The sequence below is a fragment of the Neofelis nebulosa genome, chromosome 6 (assembly GCF_028018385.1).
Source record: "Neofelis nebulosa isolate mNeoNeb1 chromosome 6, mNeoNeb1.pri, whole genome shotgun sequence".
Classification (NCBI taxonomy): domain Eukaryota; kingdom Metazoa; phylum Chordata; class Mammalia; order Carnivora; family Felidae; genus Neofelis; species Neofelis nebulosa.
This window is the reverse complement of record NC_080787.1, coordinates 107,540,093-107,559,659: the sequence shown is the minus strand read 5'-3', so window position 1 is coordinate 107,559,659 and position 19,567 is coordinate 107,540,093. Positions and strand designations below refer to the sequence as shown.

General features: G+C 36.0%; 1 pseudogene; it reads left to right on the top strand.

Annotated features, from left to right (window-relative positions):
- Window positions 1-16,840: 16,840 nt before the first annotated feature.
- Window positions 16,841-17,825, top strand: LOC131513495 (large ribosomal subunit protein uL10-like; annotated as a pseudogene).
- The last annotated feature ends 1,742 nt before the right edge of the window (window positions 17,826-19,567 follow it).

The following is a 19,567-nucleotide window of genomic DNA, read 5'->3' as shown; positions in this document are numbered from 1 at the left end:
GAAGACTGCATACACCTTGGTAAAACTGCATGCCCCACCCCAAACACTTTCAGGCCCGTCTGGCCTGGTCCCAGAGACAGTGGCACATCGCCTCTGGCAGAAGACTAGTGTGCAAAACTTGTGGATACTATACACCCCACCTACACATGCTTTGTGAATTTGCCCAGGCCACCCTGGTCTGGCTGCAGCTTGTCCCCTTCTGCTAGAATACAGACTTTGCACCTCGCCCTCATATGGAACTCCCCCTCCAATAGCCTTGTGGCTGGAGCTCATTCAAACCAGAGCCATAAACCTGGTAGTTTGCAAGCAGCTCCAACAGGGGCCAGCACCCCTCCAAAGTACCTCTACCCTGGGGAGAGGGGAAAGAAAACCACATACAACAGTATGACTGTGGCCCAGCAGTGAGCAGGAGACAGCGGTCTGGTCTGATTGCAGCTCCTGCCCAGTAATGAAAGCTTCTCAGGGACAACACAGGAAAAGCAGAACCTGTAGTTCGGTGATACCGATCTCTGGAAAATGCTTGGCATGATTCAACTGAAGCCCAAGATGACTCCAAACTGATCCACTAACACCAGAGGGACCAAACACTGCCCGTAACTGGCAAAGAGAGCCACTCCTGGTGACCAGACAGAAGAAAAAAGTGGCCTAGCCACAACAACAGGGTGCACGCAACACACATAGGAGACGCCTTTGAAATGCCAGGTTCTAGTAAACAGGGGGCACTACACTGCAGGGCACTACAGGATCTTTTCATAAGGCCACTACTTTCAAAGCAGAGATTTGGGTGACTTTCCTAGCACACAGACACAGAAAATTAGACAAAATGAGAATATGTCCCAAATGAAAGAATAAGATAAAACCACAACAAGAGACCTAAGTGGAGCTCCAGGCTCCAAGATGTCAGCACAGAGCCGAACACGGGGTTTGAACCCACAAACCGTGAGATCATGACCTGAGCCAAAGTCAAATGCTCAACTGACTGAGCCACCCAGGTGCCCATCAGTAAGACACTTAATGAAGAGATAAAAAAGAATCAGAGATGAAGAACACAATGAAATTGAAAATACACTAGATGGAATAAATAGCAGAATGGAGGAAGCAGAAGGATGAATCAGCAACCTAGAGGTCAGAGAATTGGATAGATAGATAGATAGATAGATAGATAGATAGATAGATACAGATATATTCAAAATGAGGATAAGACTTAGGGAACTCAGAGACTCCATTAATGGTAATAACATTTGTATTATAAGGATTCCAGAAGAAGAAGGGAGAGAAAAGAAAGCAGAAAATTTGTTTGAAGAAAAACTGGCTGAAAATTTCCTGAATCTGGGGAAGGAAATGTCAACAAAATCAACCCAATGAGGTCCACACTAAGACACATAATAATTAAAATGGAAAAAAACAAAACAAAAAAGGAGTGATAAAGGGAGAATTTTTAATGAGTTTTTAAAAATTATTATTTTTTATTTATTTATTTTTGGGAGAGAAAGAGACAGAATATAAGTGGGAAGGGGCAGAGAGAGAGGGAGACACAGAATCTGAAATAGGCCCCGGGCTCTGACTGTTAACACAGAACTTGTCGTGGAGCTCAAACCCACAAACTGCAAGATCATGACCTTAGTCAGTCAGACAATTAACTGACTGGGTCACCTACATGCTCCAAAAGGAGAATTTTTAAAGCAGCAGTGAAAACAGTTACATACAAGGGGACCCCCATAAGGCTATAAGCAGATACAAATCTATAGTAATCAAAGCAGTATGTTAGCATAAAAACAGACACATAGATCAATAGAAGATAATAAAAAATCTCATAAATAAACCCATGATTATATGGTCAATTTATCTTATCTTTGACAAAGGAGGCAAGAATATGCATGGAAAAGACAGTGTCTTCAACAAATGTTGCTGGGAAAACTGGATATTTCATGCAAATGAGTGAAACTGGGCCACTTTCTAACACCATACAATGAAATAAACTTAAAATGGATTAAGGATCTAAATATGAGACCTGAATCCAGAAGAATCCTGGAAGAGAGCACAAGCAGTAATTTCTCTGACATTAGCCTCAGCATCTTTCTAGATATGGCTCCTGAGGCAAGAGGAAACATAAGCAAAACTGAACTATTGGGAGTACAGCAAAATAAAAAGGCTGCACGGCAAAAGAAACCACCAATAAAACTAAAAGATAATCTACTGACTAGGAGAAGATATTTGAAAATGACATATCCGATAAAGAGTTAGGGTCCAAAATACAAAAAGAATTATACAACTTAACATACAAAAACCAAATAATCCAGTTAAAAAAATGTGCAGAATACCTGAACGGGCATTTCTCTGGAGACATACAGATGACCACACTGGGTACATAAAAAGATACTCAACATCACTTCTCATCAGGGAAATGCATATCAAAAGCACAATGAGATATCACCTCACATCTGTCAGAATAGCTAAAATAAAAAACAAGAAACAAGTGTTGATGAAGATATGGAGAAAAAGGAACCCTCGTGCACTGTTGGTGGGATTGCAAACTGGTGCAACCACTGTGGAAGACAGTATGGAAGTTTTCTCAAAACAAAAAATTTCACTACCCTACAATCCAGTAATCCCATTGCTGGGTATTTACCCAAAGAATACCAAACCACTAATTTGAAGGGATATAAGTACCTCCATATTTATTGTAGCATTATTTGCAATAGCCAAATTATGAAGTAGCCCAAGTGTCCATCAACAAATGAATGGATAAAGAAGATGTGATACCCACATACACACACACAAATACACACACACACAAATGGGATATTATTCAGCCATAAAGAAGAATGAAATTCTGCCATTTGCAACAACATGGATGGAGCCAGAGAGTATAATGCTAAGTGAAATAAGCCAGTCAGAGAAAGAAAAATACTATAAGATTTCCCTCATATGTGGACTTAAAAAAATCAAACAAATGAGCAAAGGGGAAAAAAATAGACAAACCAAAAAAGGCAGACTTTTAACTATAGACAACAAAGACAGTGTTACCAGAGGGGAGGTGTGTGGGGGGATGGGTGAAATAGGTGAGGGAGATTAAGAGTACACTTATGTTAATGAACACTGAGTAAGATTGGACTTGTTGAATCATTATATTGTACACCTGAGACAAATATAACACTGTATGTTAACTACACTGGCATTAAAATAAAATAGAAAAACAACTATCAACATTTTGTTATACTTATTTTTGCTATTACTGTCTTTTTTTAAGTAACACCAGGAAAAATATAAAACATAGAAGAAGTTTCAACTAATATTTTAATCATGCTTTTGTATATATTTATATATTTTCTTAATAATTTTAATTGCTGGGACCCCTGGGTACCTGAGTGGGTTAAGCATCCAACCTTGGCTCAGGTCATGTCTGGGGCTCAGGAGTTTGAGCCTCCTGTTGGGCTCTGTGCTGACAGCTCAGAGCCTGGAGTCTGTTTCAGATTCTGTGTCTCCCTCTTCCTCTGCTCTTCCCCTGCTCGTGCTCTGTTTCTCTCTCTCTCAAAAATAAATAAACATTAAAAAATTAAATAATAATTTTAATTGCTTTATAGGCATTTAATGAATGATCTAGGTAATTTTAAGGTCATTTTGAAATATTTCTTTCCAGATCATCTTTTAAATATGTTAGAACAGATTAAGCAAGGCTGTTTCCAGAAACATTTTTCTATCTGATGTATTTACTGGGCTGAGGAAATCAAAAAAGGCTTCTCAATCATTTTTTCATGAATCATTTAAAATGAGACCATCTGAAACATTTGAAATAAAATGTGGAGAACAAATCACTATGGGCAAAGTAGTGTGTTTGGAAAGGGTATTATCTAGCACTAAACCTCCATGATTTTATTATGCTTAGAAAATTTGTACTGTGTTCTCACATTGCTACATTGAAATGCCAGAAGGTTTGCCTCCCTGCATGCAGGCTCTTGGAAACACAATGTAGCTCTTGGTAATGTCTCCTGAAGATGCATACCTTGCTGAGGCACCAAATGTCCAGAGAGATTCATTAATCACGTTCCAGCTTTGTGAGGAAAAACACTCCCTTCCTTCCATTTTCCTTGTAAGATCTGTATCTTGTGGGCAGACACATTAAATAGGTGAAATTTCATAATTTAATGCTTAAAGATGACAAAATGATGTTAATTTGGGTATTGCTTCGGGGTATTTTATGTGTAACTTAACAATTTAACATTTTGACATAATTTAGAGAAGGTATCTGGAGGGGGACTTTGTTCAGGTAATTAGTACACTATCAGGCTATTTCAATTTTTGAATCATATGGAGAGATCCAAGATCATTTTAAGAGAAGCTCACTTGCACAATGCAGCAAGTAGCTTGGGGGTGGGAGAGGGGTGGGTGGACTTTATGCTTTATCACACTTTTCATCCTTTACAAGACTAAAGTTTAGGAGTTGAGTTTTAGTAGTAGTAGAACAAGTAGCTAACACTTATTGAGATCTTACTATGGGTCCCACCCTGTAGTAAGATGTTTCACTAGACTGTCATGTAATACTCACAAAATCCCTGTGAACTTGGTATTATTATTATTAGGCTTTGCACTTTATATAGCATCTAGAGCATCAGTATTGGTTAAATTTATGAATAAATAGATGAATATATTGATATATAGGGAAATATTATAATTAGAAAGTTTTTGGAAAGTATACTATCTTTTCTAGACAACTTTTCTTTTATCAATTGGATTCATTAGAAGCATTGTACTCCTAGGATAATAACGCAGTAAAGCATGTTGCAGTTTTTTAATATTATGTTTCTAAGTGTAAATGCACAACTGAGTTGTGACAGATAATATTCTCTCTTTTGGTAACTTAAGAAAAAGTGATATGGCAAAATAATCAACTTTGTCTTTGTCTTTGTAATGTTATTCTTAAGATCATGACGTTCTGTGGTTACATAGAGTGATGGTAACATCTATTTATTCTCTTGTGTTTTCTTCCATATTCTCTTTCCACTGCTCTGCAGACCTGGAGTTTTGGATTCAAGTCACTAATTATTTTGCAATTGATAAGCAGAAATCTCTAGGGTGTGAACCATAGAGCCTTGACCTGAAATTGAATCTGTTTTGTGATAAAATTGATCTAACCCAATTAAATTAGGTAGATAATGCATCCCACCTATCTGCCTTTGAGGCCTCTACTCAGGTTTAGTATTTCTGTCAGTGTTATTTCCAGTTTGTGCAACTGATTCCTTGTGTGGCATGTTAGGTTTCCAAATGCTGAAGAGCTATTAGAATATATGTCACACTACGTTTTTTTTTTTTTTTTTTCTGGTTACAAAAATGGTATCTTCTCATTACAAAATGGCATATTACTTAAATTAAAATCACTACAATATTTGTGTGTCTGTGCGATTGCATTAAATGTGATCAGACTGGGGGCAACCTGGGTTGCTTGGTAGGTTGAGCAGAATTCTGACTTAGGCTCAGGTCATGACCTCACCGTTTGGGGGTTCGAGTCCCACGTTGGGCTCTGTGCTGACAGCTCAGAGCCTGGAGCCTGCTTCAGATTCTGCGTCTCCTTCTCTCTCTGCCGCTGCTCCACTCGTGCTCTGTCTCTCTCTGGCTCTCAAAAATAAGTAAGTGTTCAACAAAGTTTTTTAATGTGATCAGACTGTAGATACTAAGTTTTTTTTTTTCTGTTTGACATCATGAACATTTTCCATTGCCGTTAGTATTATTCTCCAGCATTATGGTTATATAGTATTATGGAATTACATTGTAAGGATATATATAATTCAACCTCATATTGTTGGATACTTAGTTTTTTCACTAGTTTACTTATTTAAACAAAATTGTGATCAACAGCCTTATGTACAAATTTTCATGTTTAAATATTTCTTTATTGGAAGTAATTTTGTGGGTCAAAACACATTCAGGCTTCTTTGCAACCACCTTTAAATGTAGAAGGTTTTTTTCCAGTAGAGAATAAGTAATACTAAATTTCTTTACAAACGTTTTATATACATGAACAGCCTCCAGTGTTTGTATTCATGTTTGGGTTAGCTCCTTGAATTTCACCTTTGCTAAGACATTTTTTATTCTTATTTTTCACATATACTTTTAACTCCATTATCTATGGAGTGATTCTCTCTGGAGATAGCCACCACACTTTTCCAGGTTATCTCGTGACTTGATGAAAATTGCAGTTCTTCCATCACTCTTTTCTGACTCCATTTATCTACTGGAAATTTTCTGTTAAATAGGATATCTAACACCATTCCAAGCAAGTTACTATCTATTCAGATATTTTCTGTGAAAACCTAAAATGAGACCTGAACTTGCGAAATAAACTTCTTGCTGTAATACTCATTTCTTGCTTTGTAATCAAAATTAAATTTTCTTGTTTTACACTTTTTTTCGGGGAAAAAATCAAGACTGCACAGCAGGAATCACTAGTTCCATACGCTTCATAGCAAATAATACTTTTGGCAGACATATTCATAGTTAACAGCCTTGTCACTTACTAAATCTTAAGCTGTGAATGCTGCAAATGTATATTAACTGAGTTATATAAACCAACGTGTACAGGATAATTAATTATTTTATCAACATTCTCTAAGCCAAGTGACCCCAGCAACAAATTTCACAAGTTGGTTCCCAATGATTTAGCAGATTTAGCCAGTGTTTTGCTGAGGTCTTCTTATATATTGGCCACTAGATTAAGCATCTTTAGGAGGATATCACAACATTCTAATAAGTTGTGGAAGACAGTTTTATACCCAAGTAACTGAAGAGGAAACTGATCTCAGTGAGGTGAATTAACTTGTTGAAGTTACAATCTGTGAAGGATAGCACTGGGCATTGAGTACAGATTCTTTAACTCTAAAGTTACTACTTTTCCCATTGCTCTCTGTGCAAATTATTTTGTTTACCTGTGATTCATTCTTAGAAAATATGTACTGAATTTTAACTTATTGCAGGCCTTATGCTTACTACTAGAAAATGAAAAAAAGAATAAAAGTAATTAATTAATAAATTGAAAATAAGTATATGGATCTTAATTTCTTAGAGTGAACTATCTGTTGAAGGGAGACAAATATTAATCAAATTCCTCAGAGAGAATATAAGTGACAAGCATTTTTTAGATCTATATAAAGAAAGGAAGATTACGACAAAAGGAATAAAGGTAAAATAAAATTAAAAAAAAACTTTCATTTTTCTTATTTTTACTTGATCTAACAATAATATGTGAAAGCAATAACATATTTGATTATGTATGCTTAATTGAATGATAGCAATGATACAAGGGATAGGACGGAGGGATTAGGAATATTTGGTTATAAATTAACTGTACTATTTGTGAAGTGGTATAGTGTTATTTGAAGGTGAACTTGGATTAGTTGTAAATGTATATTGCAAATTCTAAGGGAACCCTTAAAAATGTTTAAAAAAAAGAAATATAATTGATACGTTGAAAAAAATTGGAATCATAAAATGCTCATTTAAAACTACAACAAGCAGAGAAAGATTGGAAGACAAAAATAAGAACAAAGAACAGAGACAACAAATAGAAAACAGTAACAAATATGTTGACTACTGATTTGACTATATCAATAATCAAATTCTAATAGTCTAAATAAATAAAAGACTGAGATTTCACAGTAGATAAAAAAGACTCAGCCCTATGTTGTGTATAAGAAACTTACTTTATTTCTTTTTATTTATTTAGTTTTATTTGAGAGAGAGAGAGAGAGAGAGAGAGAGAGAGAGAGAGAGAGAGACAGCAAGAGTGGAGGACAGGGGCAGTGGGAGAGAGACAGAAAATCTTAAGTGGGCTCCACATTCAGTGTTGGGCCCATGCGGGACTCGATCTCATGACTCTGGAATTGTGACCTGAACCAAAATCAAGAGTCAGACAGTCAACTGACTGAGCCAACTAGGCACCTTGAAATTCACTTTAAATAAGAAGACACATATTGAAATGGTTTGGGAAAATTGGACAGGTACATGCAAATGAATGAAAATGAACCACTTTCTTACACCTTACCTGAAAATAAACTCAAAATAGATTAAAGACCTAAATGTGAGACCTGAAATTGTTAAAATCCTGGAAAACAACACAGACAGTAATTTCTATGACATTGGCTATAGCCAACAATTTTTAAGATACATCTTCTGAGGCAAAAGAAGCAGAAGCAAAAATAAACTATTGGGACTACATCAAAATAAAAAGCTTCTGCACAAAGGAAACAATCAGCAAAACAAAAATACAAGCTACTGATTAGGAGAAGATATTTGTAAATGAAATATCCAATAAAGGCTTATTATCCAAAATATATAAAAAGCCTATACAACCCAACACCAAAAAACCAAATAATCCAATTAAAAATGGGCAGAACACATGAATAGACATTTCGACAAAAAAAGACACACAGATACATAGATGCTCAACATCTCTCATCATCAGGAAAATACAAATCATACCTAGAAGACTATAGAACAATGCTAACAAAATTCTGATGGAAAATAATTTCCAACTAAATCCTATACCTAGCCAAATTTCCACTCAAGAGTAAAGAAAGAATAAAGATATTTGAAAGCATGGCATGATGTAAAAAATTACTGGTGAATTCTACCAAATACTTAAGGAAGAAATTATACCAATTCTCTAAAATTTCTTTCAGAATGTAGAAGCAAAGGGAACACTTCTTAATGCATTTATGAAGTCAGTATTATCATAATATCCAAACCAGACAAAGACATTACGAGAAATGAAAACCACAAAACCATATTTCTCATGAATATATAGATGCATAAGAAGTATAGCAAATAGAATCCCACAATGTATAGAAGTAATTATGAACCATGATCAAGTGGAATTTACCCCAGAGACCCAGGGCTGGTTCAACATTCAAAGATCAATTAATGTAATCCATGGCATCAACAGGTTGAAGAGAAACCACACAATCATATCAATAGATAGCAAAAAGGCATTTGACAGAATACAACATCCATCCATGATAAAAATTCTCATCAAACTAGGAATAGAAAGGAACTTCCTTAACTTGATAACAAACCTACAAAAACCTCACACCTAACATCATACTTAATGGTGAGAAACTAGAAGCTTTCCCACTAAGATTAGGATCAGGGCAAGGATGTCCCTCTCATCATAGTTTTTCAACATTAGTCTGATGTTCTAGCAAATGCCATTAGGACAGTGTCATGTTGGTGCAGGACAGACAAACAGATCAATAGAACAGAATAGAAATAGATCCTTATACTCTTCACAAATGTTACTTCAAATAGATCATAGACCTAACTGTAAAACACAAAATTATAAAACTTCTAGAAGATAATTTAGGAGAAAATCTAGAGGACCTTGACACAGTGACCTTTTTTTAGATATGATACCAAAGGCACGGTCCATGAAGGAAATAATTGATAAGCTGGCCCACATTAAAGCTAAAGCCTCTACTCTGTAAAAGATACTGTTCAGAGAATGAGAAGACAAGCCATAGACTGGGAGAAAATATTTGGAAAAGACATAGCCAATAAAGAATTGCTATCCAAAATATATATAAACAAAACCCTTGAATCAACAAAAAGTAAGCAAATTGATTAGAAACTGGGCAAAATACCTGAACATGCCACCTAAGAAGTTATACAAATGACATTTAAACAAATGAAAAGATATTCAACATGATATATTGTTAGGGGATGGATACCGCTACACAGCTGTTAAAGTGGCCAAAATCCCAAACAGTGAAAACACCAAACACCTGGTAAGGATGCAGAGCAAGAGCAACTCTCATTAATTGCTGATGGGAATGCAAAAGGGTACAACTACAGTGGAACACAGTTTAGCAGTCTGTTACAAAAGTAAACATACATTTGCCCTCTGATTCTTAATTGTACTCCTTGGTATTTACCCAAAGGAGTGAAAAGTTGTGTTCACACAAAAACCTACATATGGATATTTATGGCTCCCTTATTCATAATTACCCAAAATTAGAAGCAACCAAGATGTCCTTCAGTAGATGGATGGATAAACTGTGGTACGTCCAGACAATGGAATATTATTCAGTACTAAGAAGAAATGGGCTATCAAGCCACAAAAACCTGGATAAAATCTAAATGCATATTGCTAAGTGAAGGCAACCAGTATTAAAAATCTACATACTACATGGTTCCAAGTATAGGACATTCTGGAAAAGGCAAAACTAAGGTTATAGGAAAAAGATTAGTGGTTGCCAAGAGGTAGGAGGTTATGAGGGATGCATAGGTGAGCACAAATCATTGTGAGGACAGTGAACCTATTCTATGTGATACCATATGGTGTATATGTGCTATCATACATTATCAAAATCCATAGAATAGACAACATTAAGAGTAAACTTTATGTAAACTATGGGCTTTGGGTGATTATGATATATCAATGTAGTTTCTTTGATTGCAACAAATGCAATACACTGATGTGGGATGTTGATAGCAAGAGAGGCTGTGACTTTCCAGGCATTAGGGGTATGGGGAAAGTTTTAACTAATGAAATTCTAGATTTAAAAAATATATATGTATTACACAAATATATAGATATAGATATAGATATAGATATAGATACACACACACACACACACACATATATCACACAAATAAATGCATAATTAACAGTGAAATGTGCTGTACTGTAAACATACTCTGAGAGCATACAAAAGAGGGACTTCTTAACCTGCTCTGTGGGACAGAGGAAGCAAATCAAAGCAGATTCCGCTCAGGGGTAGCTATGGGCTGATACTGATTAACTGATAGAAATTAACTGGGTAACTGTGGGCTGGTCTGCTCCTTATTCTCCCCGCTTATCTGGGCACCTTTCCTCCTCCACTTTACCAAGAAACAAGATTCGTCCTAATACCAAGCTAGAGAGAGGGAGATATTATACCAAGTATGGGCTTAGTAAAGCTACACAACAATTTCAAGACTTCCTGATCCCTTCTCTGGGTGTCCCAGAATGCTTCAGCCAGATTTCTATAGCCCAGTAGGGAAAGTGGAAGATTATTCTCTGGAGAAATATTTCATTTCATTTCATTTCATTTCATTTCATTTCATTTCATTTCATTTCATTTCATTTCATTTCATTATTTAACTTAATTTATTTTATTTTATATTTTATTTTATTTTATTTTTTAATGTTTTTATTTATTTTTGAGAGATAGACGTGAGCAGTGCAGGGATAGAGAGAGAGGGAGACACAGAATCCCAAGCAGCCTCTGGGCTCAACTGTCACCACAGAGCCCGATTTGGGGCTCAGATTCACAGACCCCAAGATCATGACCTGAGCCAAAGTCAGATGTTCAACTGACTGAGCCACCGAGGCTCCCCTGGAGAAACATTTTAGCTTCCAGATACTGATATTTACGAGTACCTGAGTAAAATAATTTGGTGCTCACCTAATCTCCCATGGTGAAGCCCAGCATTTGATGACTTCCACCACTACTTATAGAATGTCCAGTCATTTGTAGCACTCTCAAAAATCCAGAAATAGCAAAATTAAAACATAAGTAAAATAGTATTTAGTAAGAATTTATTGTGCATGTAAAAACAATTCATGAACTTGGAGTTTTCAAATTTCAAACTGATATGAAGCTCAGGGGCATGATGTTATAAGATGGCTTATTAAATGAAAATGAGGAAGTTGTTTAACCTTTACAATAGTTCATTATTATGATGGCAGTCTCCAGACGGCAGGGGATTGATTAAAAGTGATATACCACTTTTAGGAAGATGACTTAAGTTTGCTTTAACTTATCAGAGGAATTTATAAGAAATAACCTAAGTGAGGTTTTGCCTATGTTCATGACATAAGCTAGATTTAGTTTTGCTTATATGGCTTAAGTGGATTTCTCTGCTTGAGGGTATTTTCAAGTCTGGTCTCCAATTCGTATCAATTTTTTTTAATGATTATTTATTTTTGAGAGAGAAAGAGAGAGAGGGCAAAAACAGGGACGGAGCAGAGAGAGAGGGGGACAGAGGATCCAAAAAGGGTTCCATGTTGACAGGAGAGAGTCCAAACGTGGGGCTTGAATTCACAAACCGTGAAATCATGACCTGAGCCAAAGTCAGATACTTAACTGACTGAGCCACCCAGGCACTTCCAATTTGTATTAATTTTTAACTGTGTGTTAATCTTAAATATAAATGGAAAAAGACCAGCAGACATTTGAGTAATTTTAAATATAGGAATTTAACAGCTACCTGCCTTAAAAAAAAAATATATATATATGTATATATATATATATATATATATATATATATATATATATATACACACACACACACACACACACACCTCTCAGGGGAAAAATATAAATACACACATAACTCAGGGCAAACAGATAATGTTGGAGAGAGAAGAAAATATCAATAAACCTATAATTAATATTTTCAGAGACATAAGACAAAAGATTGAATCTTTATGAAAAAATAATTATATGTCATAAATGAATACTTGGAAAAATGTTAAAGCTCTTAGAATCAAAAAAAAAAAAAAGAAGAAGAAGGGCATCTGGATGGCTCAATCAGTTCAGCATTCCACTCTTGATATCTGCTCAGATCATGATCCCAGGATTGTGGAATCAAGTCCTGTGTCAGGATCCATGCTGAGTGTGGATCCTGCTTAAGATTCTCCTCTCTCTCTCTCTCTCTCTCTCTCGAAAAAAAAGAAAAGGAAAAACAGTTAAAAAGGGAAAAAACAAAATTAAAAATTCAGTACATTTTTGAAGGTAAAGTTGAAGAAGTGAAATAAAATATAAAGAATTGGACAATAAGTTAAAAAATATAAGATAATTATAGTATCTAGCATGCCCAAATGCTAAATAGGAGTTCAAGAATAAATAGCAGAATTAGAAAAAAGGTTAATATCAAAAAATAGTAGAAGAAAATGCCAAGAAATCAATCACATGAATTCTTAGATTAAAACAGCTAACTCAGTGCCAACGAAAACAACTCATTTTGAAATTTCAAAACATTGGAGGTGTTGGAAACTTGAAAGTTCTCAGATCTTCCAGACATATAAATAACAAGTTATCCGTGAAAGATCAGGAGTTCAAATGCCACAGTAATGAGGCAATAATTACAGGAATTACAATAATTACAGGAATCTGGAAACCGGAAGACTATAGAGCAATGCTAACAGAATTCTGATGGAAAATAATTTCCAACCAAATTCTACACCTACTCAAATCCACTCAAGAGTAAAGCAAGGATAAAGATATTTGAAAACAAGGAATGCTTTTAAAAAATTACTTCCTATGTTCCCTTTCTTGGAAAACTGGTGAAGAGTGTATTCTGTCATTATGAAAGTATAAGCCAAGTATAAGAAGACACAGTATCCACAAAACAGGGAATTCAACACAAAAGACAACGCAACATGAGGGAGGTGAAATGATTCCAAGTCTGATCGTGAAGGAAGCTGCAAGCACAGCAGATGTGTGGCTGTCGAAGATGACAGCCATTGGCAGATGTTTTCAAAACGACGTTTTTTCCAAAGTGTATGCATTCTGATGATTTGAAGAAATGGGAATTTTTATTTTGAATTATTGGTATCACCCTTAAATCCTTGAAAATTACAGGGTAGTTTACATCTACATAGGGCTTATTAAATGTTTGCCATTGGTTTAAGCTTTTTTTTTTTAACATGTATCAATTCATTAAACTCACGTTAATCCTCTGATATATATGTTATTTTTTACCCTGAGAACTTATAGAAGACGTAGGATTTGAACTTAGGAAGTCCATCTCCAGATTCTGTGTTGTGAGAAATGGCTTGTGAGAAATGGTTGTGAGAAACCACCACCTATCTGCTTCTTATCCAGTCCCAGCTTGTACCGAAGTGTTTCCTATTGTAGGAATGTAGTCAACAGGTTTTATTTTCTTTCTAATTTTGAACTGCTTAATGAATCTGAGAGTTAAGATTGTGACTTTTGGTGCTTTATAAAAATGTAAAAATTGAGTCCTATTATTGGGTTTTAGCAAATGTTATATATGTTTTGCCTTCAGTGTTAAAGAGTGGGAAATTAGTTAAGTGTAACCAACCTCCAGGGGTGATTTTACAAAACAGCAGAATGTTTTATTGCTTCCTAACAACATTTCAATTTTACGCATTTAACAGTCTTTATTATAGATGAAAGTGGTTAGAACAAAAATATTCTATATTTTGGTGTTGGGATTCAAGGTAAAATTGTTTTATATTGGAGTCACATAAGTCAGTGTTACAATGGAGTCCTGGTATAATAAATGTCTACATCTGCAGTTAAATTAGTTGAGAGAGCACTTTTTGTCTATTAAAGAAGCCTCACTAGGAGTTTGGATCTGACACCAACTATCTCTGCCAACTTATGAGCCAAACCACTTGTTTGATTTGTACTCTATGGTTAACCAACTTTTCTGTGTACCTATGGAGTATAATTGGGGGTAATAATACTGCTCTCCTCAAGGGTTGCTTTATGGTTTTGAAGAGGTTGAACACACATTGATGGATTATGAAATATTCAACAAAGCATATGAGTAAGTGCATACTATTTTTCTCTAGACCAAAAAGGCTGAGAAGTAATTTAACAGAGAGGATACTAACAAGGATTATTCTTGCTCAGGAAAAATTCACACTCTGATGAGGAAAAACAAAAGAAAGCAAAACAAACAAATGGAACACAACTGCAAAGCAACGTGAAAATTGCTAAAATAGGGGTAAGAGCAAACATTTGTTGAACACAGAGACAAAAATCCCTGACTCAATATATCCTTAGTCTACTGATTTTCCCACTCTCTTAAACAAATGTCACCACCTCAAATTCCCAATATCTGCTAACCTGCCTTCTCTGTAAGTTGATAAGCTTGCTTTTTATCAACTAAAACAAAGACAATGCCAAGACCACCATTATCAAATGAAATCATCTTTCAGCGTCTGTATGGGTGCTTTGTCAATGTATCTGTTTTCCTAGAGGAGAAATCCATGGTCATACCTAAAGCCATTTCTCTATGCTTCCTTCTTGAATCAAAGAGGACATGATTCCAGTAGCATAAAACATACTGTCATGTCTCAATTACCCTCCCAGAAATAAAACTTTTTCTTGAAGTCACTCTACCAGATAGCTACTGCTTTATTTGTCCCCTTTGTAACAACACTTATCAAAAGAGTTACCTACCTTCATTCTCTCTAATCCCTTTTCTCACATTATCTTTTCAACAAGCTTCAACATTCTAGTCTCCAATCACTCCACTGAAACTGCATTCCTTACTAGCGACTTAGGCTTTGCTAAATCCAATGGACAAGTATCCGTTCTCCTCTTGCTTAACTTATAAACAGCATTTGACACAATGTGTCCTTCATTCTTTTAAAAAAAATTTTTAACATTCATTTATTATTTTTGAAAGACAGAGACAGAGAATGAGCTGGGGAGGGGCAGAGAGAGAGGGAGACACAGAATCCAAAGCAGGCTTCAGGTTCTGAGCTGTCAGCATAGAGCCCCACTCAGGGCTTGAACCCATGAACTGTGAGAACATCACCTGAGCCAAAATCGATGCTTAACCCACTAAGCCACCCAGGTGCCCCACAATATATCCTTCCTTCTTAAAATAACCTTCCTCACTTGACTGGAGCTTATTTTTCACACATTCTCACTATTTTCTCCTTCTCATGCCTTTTGGCCGTTCCTCCTCATCTCTTTTAACTCTTAATTTTGGAGCCCTCTTCCCTCTTCTTGGGCTTAGTTCCTATTCCTATTCAGTTCTGTCTCCAAACTCATACCTTATCTTTATCACTTCATTTCAGCTCATGGTTATGTATATCACCTGTATGTCACCTATACCACATTTGTATCTTCACTCAGAACCTCTCACTTGACCTCCAAGCCCAAAGGCACGTTATTTTAAAGCTAAGGTTAAGCTGACTCCTCACTTACATGAATCCCTTTCAGAGCTCTGACTGGTGGCCTAGCAATGTGATTATATGGGCAACCATTTTTGTAAAATGTACAAAACACTTTATGTAATGGCAATTTGTTATGATGCTGATTCTCTCATGCTGCTTTTGCATTGAAATAACGATGGATATTTTGTAGATATGATAAATGGGATTTTAAACTAGGAGTGAGCTTCTAGTCAGAATGCAAAGTGGATTTTTTTTAAACTTATTTTATGTAGGGTACAGACCTGTTTTCTGTTGAAGTACTGTTGAGTACTGTAAATAGTGAGTTTGTGTTTAGGGGTGTAGAAGAAAGGAGGAAGAAGGAGAGGAAATGCAGGCATCATGCATTCACAAGAAATAAGCTGAAAAGACAGTTTCAGAAATGTATTATGAAGGGATTTTTCTATTGATTTAGGGCAAATGGAAAATAATAGACCATAAATGTTTCAAAAAGTTAGTCATTTGCTGCACACTGGACATTTGTATCAGTGCTATATAAATGGAGACCTGTTTGTATTTCGGACATGCAACTCTCCTTCCATAACAGCTGAGTTTGAGAACACACAAAATTTGAAATAATTCAAAAGACTTATATTCTTACATACAAATGATCAGTAAATAATGGGCACATACAGTATGTTTAACATGTTCCTTGAGGTATTTATGAAATCATTCGATCAATCATTGAATAACTATTAATGAGTGCCTATTATGTTCAAAGAACCATGCATGTGAAGGAGTGTCCATACATGTGTCTCAAGGAGTCTTATCAAGGAGTTTATAAATCTGTTAAGATAATAAAATATAGATACATAAGCCTCTCACCAGGCATCCTCATGAGAGTAACAGTGTCATTAGACCCTGTGTGGCAATCCCCAATGCACTATTGTAATGCCTAGGGAAGACATGGCAACCTGGAAACCCATCTACTTCCTTAAAATAATCCAACTTTTCAATGATTATCTAAAAGTCTTCACTGTGGGAGCAGACAACATGGACTCCAAGCAGATGTAGCAAACTGGCATGCCCCTGTTTTGGGGAAAGCTGTGGTCCTATGGGCAAAAACATCAGGATTCAATCACAAGGCCATCCAGGGGCATCCGGAGAATATCTCTGCTCTGGAGAAACTGTTGCCTCATATCTAGGGGGATGTGGGCTTTGTGTTCACCAAGAAGGTGAACTGAGATCAGAGCTCTAATCACTCAGATCAGAGACATGCTGCTAGACAATAAAGGGCCAGCAGCCACCTATACTGGTGGCTTAACCCCACATGATATCACGGTACCAGCCCACAACACTGGTATGGGGCTAAAGAAGATCTCCTTCTTCCAGGATTTAGAAATCACTATTACTAAATCTCCAGGAGAACCGATGAACCATTGAACCATTAAAATACTGAGAACTTGAAATACTGAGTGCTGTGCAAATGATTAAGACTGGAGACAAAGTGGGAGCCAGCAAAGCCATACTGCTGAACATCCCCCCCCCCCCCCCTTCTCCTTTGGGCTGATCATCCAGCAGGTGTTTAACAATGGCAACATCTACAACCCTGAAGTGCTTGATATCATAGAGGAAACTGCATTCCTTTCCTGGAGGGTGTTTGCCATGTTGCTAGTGTATGTTTGCAGATTGGTTACCCCGCTGTTGCATCAGTACACCATTCTATTATCAGTGGGTACAAATGAGTTCTGTCTTTGCCGATAACGTATGCTCCCTTGCTGAAAAGATCAAGGTCTTCTTGGCTGATCCACCTGCACTTGTGACTGCTGCTACCACAGCTGTTTTTGCAGCTTCTGCTGCCGCCCCAGGCAAGGTTGAAACAAAACAAGAATCGGAAGAGTCCAATGACGATAGGGGATTTGGTCTCTTTGACTAATCACTGAAAAGCAACCAACTCAGTCAATTTTATTTATGAAACAAGGAAATAAAGGCTTAGTTTCTTTAAAATATGTAGACATATAAGTATATGAGGCAATATATGAGAATAACTAGATCACAAATTTAAGAACAGATGTAACAATAAAGCAAAGATCCTCTGGGGTAAAGTAAATGGACACTTGCTTGGTTTAAAGCAGAGAGGTAAAGAAAGAGTAGTGGAAGATTCTATTAACCATTTAGATAGGGCAAGAGAACACAGGACCTTGGCAGAGTGGTTACAGGGATTTTTTTTTCTTGAAGACAAAAACCTTCCTTAATAGTTGTGTAAAAAGATGCAATTTATTTCATTAAAATAAAAATATTTTCAAAAGTTATATAACCAGACAGGTTCCCAGGTGGCTCAGTTGGTTAAGCGTCCAACTTTGGCTCAGGGCATGATCTCATGGTTTGTAGGTTCAAGCCTTGCATCGGGTTCTCAGCTGACAGCTCAGAGCCTAAAGCCTGCGTCAGATTCTGTCCCCCCGCCCCTCTCTGCCCCTCTCCCACTCACACTCTGTCTGTCTCTCTCTCTCTCAAAAATAAATAAACATTTTTTAAAAAGTTATATAACCAGAAGAATTAGCTACCTAAAATAAGTTCTTATTTCTGGGAGGAGTTCACTTAAAATACCTGTAATGTTAGGAATATGAGTATATTTGTTTTAAGAATAAATAAAAGTGGTAATTGAAAGCCACATGCTGGGAAGAGAGGTTTTGTATTTTCTCTTTACTCTTTATAAGAAAAAAAGATAGAATGTTGTCAAGACGATAAGAAAAGTTTTCCATTGGGAAAAGAGAGAGGGGGCTTTGTTAAGTTTCTTAACAAAGAACTTCTACAGAAAATTGTATAGGGTTGAAGTTGAGTTGATATCAAATTTTTTCAGTAAAATTTGACTGTTACTCATCCCTCTGTCCTGACCCTGGGTAAAGAATCAAAGATCAAATGGAATCCTCATAGTCTCTGTTAATCAAGATTCAGAAACCATTCAAATAAAGATTCAAGGAAACACTGAAGTTTTATTTATATTTTGTGGAAGGCTACTCTGTCAAAGAGGGCCATGTCAAGACTAGAGGAAGTAAAATTTTGACATAATTCATGGGGAAAATAATAAGAACTTTAGATAAAGAGATGGTTGTTTCAATAAAAACATTTAACATTTATTAAAATCCTATTATATGCAAAGGTAGTCTAAGTGTATTATAAACACTTTGGTCAAGGTTGAACACATTTTGCAAGCTGAAATTTGAACCCCTGTAGTCTGGTTTCAGAGCATGCATTGCTAACCATTGAACTGAACCATTTCTAAACATAGAATGACTTGAAAAGGCTTTTGTTTTGAAGAGGTGCTATTAAAAAAATAAAAATAAACAGAGTCTTATGATTAGAAATTTGAACAAAAAAAGTCTAGTGACTTTGGCACAATTATTGCCTCAAGGGTGTAAGAGACATTTGTTTGAAATATGATATCCACTGTTTCATATCCCAGTAGCCTTCCCCCAACTATTTAATTTTTAAATTTCATTAATTCTCAGTCATATCATCTATAAAACTGAAATAATAGTACCTACTTTTTAGAGATTCAGTGTGTGTGTGTGTGTGTGTGTGTGTGTGTAAAATATTATCTCATACTACAAATGTTGATGACATGTGATGCTCCTGCTAATTCACGATTCTAAGCCTGAGCGGTAGTAAATTGTGATA